Here is a 5,694-nt window from a genome sequence, read left to right as displayed (position 1 = left end):
ATTAATTTACCAGCTAACCCATCATTCACCAGAGATATATACCTGATTTTATGAAAACCGGGCGCACAACTTAAAATGCCTTGTCCACTAGAATCCCCCTGTTTGCTGGAAACTTACCGTGACACCGCAAACTGTTGCCATCCAACAGCCAACTTGAGTCTTGTGTTTATGTTCCATGTCTTCAAGGCAATCTGACAGCTTCATGTAGTCTGCAATTGAAATCAGAGCAAACTAATGCAGCCATACCTATACTCACTCAAGCCAGAAAATGCATTAAGTGTCAAATTCTGACCAACCCTACCCCCCCATGACTTAAGTAAGGCACCCCAGAGTCATGTGGCCTGTTAGCCCTGCTCCTGTAGTGTCTAGCCAGACTATCCTTGACGGCAAGCCCCCTACAAATAAGAGCTCCACTCAAGGCAGAAACACAGGCTGCGGCTGTGTTCCTGCCTGGCTCCCAGCCTTAAATTTTGCACTCGTTTTCAAAACTCCAGGCATATATTTCAAGAAAATCCAACTTTTGTTCACTTTAAGGTGGCCTCTGGCACTACATGACATCATTCCAGTCAGCTGCAGAATTAATTTACCAGCTAACTCATCATTCACCAGAGATATATACCTGATTTTATGAAAACCGGGCGCACAACTTAAAATGCCTTGTCCACTAGAATCCCCCTGTTTGCTGGAAACTTACCGTGACACCGCAAACTGTTGCCATCCAACAGCCAACTTGAGTCTTGTGTTTATGTTCCATGTCTTCAAGGCAATCTGACAGCTTCATGTAGTCTGCAATTGAAATCAGAGCAAACTAATGCAGCCATACCTATACTCACTCAAGCCAGAAAATGCATTAAGTGTCAAATTCTGACCAACCCTACCCCCCCATGACTTAAGTAAGGCACCCCAGAGTCATGTGGCCTGTTAGCCCTGCTCCTGTAGTGTCTAGCCAGACTATCCTTGACGGCAAGCCCCCTACAAATAAGAGCTCCACTCAAGGCAGAAACACAGCCTGCGGCTGTGTTCCTGCCTGGCTCCCAGCCTTAAATTTTGCACTCGTTTTCAAAACTCCAGGCATATATTTCAAGAAAATCCAACTTTTGTTCACTTTAAGGTGGCCTCTGGCACTACATGACATCATTCCAGTCAGCTGCAGAATTAATTTACCAGCTAACCCATCATTCACCAGAGATATATACCTGATTTTATGAAAACCGGGCGCACAACTTAAAATGCCTTGTCCACTAGAATCCCCCTGTTTGCTGGAAACTTACCGTGACACCGCAAACTGTTGCCATCCAACAGCTAACTTGAGTCTTGTGTTTATGTTCCATGTCTTCAAGGCAATCTGACAGCTTCATGTAGTCTGCAATTGAAATCAGAGCAAACTAATGCAGCCATACCTATACTCACTCAAGCCAGAAAATGCAATAAGTGTCAAATTCTGACCCACCCTACCCCCCCTGGACTTAAGTAAGGCACCCCCGAGTCATGTGGCCTGTTAGCCCTGCACCTGTAGTGTCTAGCCAGACTACCCTTGACGGCAAGCCCCCTACAAATAAGAGCTCCACTCAAGGCAGAAACACAGCCTGCGGCTGTGTTCCTGCCTGGCTCCCAGCCTTAAATTTTGCACTCGTTTTCAAAACTCCAGGCATATATTTCAAGAAAATCCAACTTTTGTTCACTTTAAGGTGGCCTCTGGCACTACATGACATCATTCCAGTCAGCTGCAGAATTAATTTACCAGCTAACCCATCATTCACCAGAGATATATACCTGATTTTATGAAAACCGGGCGCACAACTTAAAATGCCTTGTCCACTAGAATCCCCCTGTTTGCTGGAAACTTACCGTGACACCGCAAACTGTTGCCATCCAACAGCCAACTTGAGTCTTGTGTTTATGTTCCATGTCTTCAAGGCAATCTGACAGCTTCATGTAGTCTGCAATTGAAATCAGAGCAAACTAATGCAGCCATACCTATGCTCACTCAAGCCAGAAAATGCATTAAGTGTCAAATTCTGACCCACCCTAACCCCCCTGGATTTAAGTAAGGCACCCCCGAGTCATGTGGCCTGTTAGCCCTGCTCCTGTAGTGTCTAGCCAGACTATCCTTGACGGCAAGCCCCCTACAAATAAGAGCTCCACTCAAGGCAGAAACACAGGCTGCGGCTGTGTTCCTGCCTGGCTCCCAGCCTTAAATTTTGCACTCGTTTTCAAAACTCCAGGCATATATTTCAAGAAAATCCAACTTTTGTTCACTTTAAGGTGGCCTCTGGCACTACATGACATCATTCCAGTCAGCTGCAGAATTAATTTACCAGCTAACCCATCATTCACCAGAGATATATACCTGATTTTATGAAAACCGGGCGCACAACTTAAAATGCCTTGTCCACTAGAATCCCCCTGTTTGCTGGAAACTTACCGTGACACCGCAAACTGTTGCCATCCAACAGCCAACTTGAGTCTTGTGTTTATGTTCCATGTCTTCAAGGCAATCTGACAGCTTCATGTAGTCTGCAATTGAAATCAGAGCAAACTAATGCAGCCATACCTATACTCACTCAAGCCAGAAAATGCATTAAGTGTCAAATTCTGACCCACCCTACCCCCCCTGGACTTAAGTAAGGCACCCCCGAGTCATGCGGCCTGTTAGCCCTGCTCCTGTAGTGTCTAGCCAGACTACCCTTGACGGCAAGCCCGCTACAAATAAGAGCTCCACTCAAGGCAGAAACACAGCCTGCGGCTGTGTTCCTGCCTGGCTCCCAGCCTTAAATTTTGCACTCGTTTTCAAAACTCCAGGCATATATTTCAAGAAAATCCAACTTTTGTTCACTTTAAGGTGGCCTCTGGCACTACATGACATCATTCCAGTCAGCTGCAGAATTAATTTACCAGCTAACCCATCATTCACCAGAGATATATACCTGATTTTATGAAAACCGGGCGCACAACTTAAAATGCCTTGTCCACTAGAATCCCCCTGTTTGCTGGAAACTTACCGTGACACCGCAAACTGTTGCCATCCAACAGCCAACTTGAGTCTTGTGTTTATGTTCCATGTCTTCAAGGCAATCTGACAGCTTCATGTAGTCTGCAATTGAAATCAGAGCAAACTAATGCAGCCATACCTATACTCACTCAAGCCAGAAAATGCATTAAGTGTCAAATTCTGACCCACCCTACCCCCCTGGATTTAAGTAAGGCACCCCCGAGTCATGTGGCCTGTTAGCCCTGCTCCTGTAGTGTCTAGCCAGACTATCCTTGACGGCAAGCCCCCTACAAATAAGAGCTCCACTCAAGGCAGAAACACAGCCTGCGGCTGTGTTCCTGCCTGGCTCCCAGCCTTAAATTTTGCACTCGTTTTCAAAACTCCAGGCATATATTTCAAGAAAATCCAACTTTTGTTCACTTTAAGGTGGCCTCTGGCACTACATGACATCATTCCAGTCAGCTGCAGAATTAATTTACCAGCTAACCCATCATTCACCAGAGATATATACCTGATTTTATGAAAACCGGGCGCACAACTTAAAATGCCTTGTCCACTAGAATCCCCCTGTTTGCTGGAAACTTACCGTGACACCGCAAACTGTTGCCATCCAACAGCCAACTTGAGTCTTGTGTTTATGTTCCATGTCTTCAAGGCAATCTGACAGCTTCATGTAGTCTGCAATTGAAATCAGAGCAAACTAATGCAGCCATACCTATACTCACTCAAGCCAGAAAATGCATTAAGTGTCAAATTCTGACCCACCCTACCCCCCCTGGACTTAAGTAAGGCACCCCCGAGTCATGTGGCCTGTTAGCCCTGCTCCTGTAGTGTCTAGCCAGACTACCCTTGACGGCAAGCCCGCTACAAATAAGAGCTCCACTCAAGGCAGAAACACAGCCTGCGGCTGTGTTCCTGCCTGGCTCCCAGCCTTAAATTTTGCACTCGTTTTCAAAACTCCAGGCATATATTTCAAGAAAATCCAACTTTTGTTCACTTTAAGGTGGCCTCTGGCACTACATGACATCATTCCAGTCAGCTGCAGAATTAATTTACCAGCTAACCCATCATTCACCAGAGATATATACCTGATTTTATGAAAACCGGGCGCACAACTTAAAATGCCTTGTCCACTAGAATCCCCCTGTTTGCTGGAAACTTACCGTGACACCGCAAACTGTTGCCATCCAACAGCCAACTTGAGTCTTGTGTTTATGTTCCATGTCTTCAAGGCAATCTGACAGCTTCATGTAGTCTGCAATTGAAATCAGAGCAAACTAATGCAGCCATACCTATACTCACTCAAGCCAGAAAATGCATTAAGTGTCAAATTCTGACCCACCCTACCCCCCTGGATTTAAGTAAGGCACCCCCGAGTCATGTGGCCTGTTAGCCCTGCTCCTGTAGTGTCTAGCCAGACTATCCTTGACGGCAAGCCCCCTACAAATAAGAGCTCCACTCGAGGCAGAAACACAGCCTGCGGCTGTGTTCCTGCCTGGCTCCCAGCCTTAAATTTTGCACTCGTTTTCAAAACTCCAGGCATATATTTCAAGAAAATCCAACTTTTGTTCACTTTAAGGTGGCCTCTGGCACTACATGACATCATTCCAGTCAGCTGCAGAATTAATTTACCAGCTAACCCATCATTCACCAGAGATATATACCTGATTTTATGAAAACCGGGCGCACAACTTAAAATGCCTTGTCCACTAGAATCCCCCTGTTTGCTGGAAACTTACCGTGACACCGCAAACTGTTGCCATCCAACAGCCAACTTGAGTCTTGTGTTTATGTTCCATGTCTTCAAGGCAATCTGACAGCTTCATGTAGTCTGCAATTGAAATCAGAGCAAACTAATGCAGCCATACCTATACTCACTCAAGCCAGAAAATGCATTAAGTGTCAAATTCTGACCCACCCTACCCCCCTGGATTTAAGTAAGGCACCCCCGAGTCATGTGGCCTGTTAGCCCTGCTCCTGTAGTGTCTAGCCAGACTATCCTTGACGGCAAGCCCCCTACAAATAAGAGCTCCACTCAAGGCAGAAACACAGCCTGCGGCTGTGTTCCTGCCTGGTTCCCAGCCTTAAATTTTGCACTCGTTTTCAAAACTCCAGGCATAATTTTGTCAAGAAAATCCAACTTTTGTTCACTTTAAGGTGGCCTCTGGCACTACATGACATCATTCCAGTCAGCTGCAGAATTAATTTACCAGCTAACCCATCATTCACCAGAGATATATACCTGATTTTATGAAAACCGGGCGCACAACTTAAAATGCCTTGTCCACTAGAATCCCCCTGTTTGCTGGAAACTTACCGTGACACCGCAAACTGTTGCCATCCAACAGCCAACTTGAGTCTTGTGTTTATGTTCTATGTCTTCAAGGCAATCTGACAGCTTCATGTAGTCTGCAATTGAAATCAGAGCAAACTAATGCAGCCATACCTATACTCACTCAAGCCAGAAAATGCATTAAGTGTCAAATTCTGACCAACCCTACCCCCCCTGGATTTAAGTAAGGCACCCCCGAGTCATGTGGCCTGTTAGCCCTGCTCCTGTAGTGTCTAGCCAGACTATCCTTGACGGCAAGCCCCCTACAAATAAGAGCTCCACTCAAGGCAGAAACACAGGCTGCGGCTGTGTTCCTGCCTGGCTCCCAGCCTTAAATTTTGCACTCGTTTTCAAAACTCCAGGCATATAT

This window comes from Pavona decussata, unplaced genomic scaffold (genome assembly GCF_977016875.1).
Source record: "Pavona decussata unplaced genomic scaffold, jaPavDecu1.1 SCAFFOLD_506, whole genome shotgun sequence".
In the NCBI taxonomy this organism is placed as follows: Eukaryota; Metazoa; Cnidaria; class Anthozoa; order Scleractinia; family Agariciidae; genus Pavona; species Pavona decussata.
The sequence above is the reverse complement of the archived record's forward strand: the minus strand, read 5'-3'. Positions refer to the sequence as shown.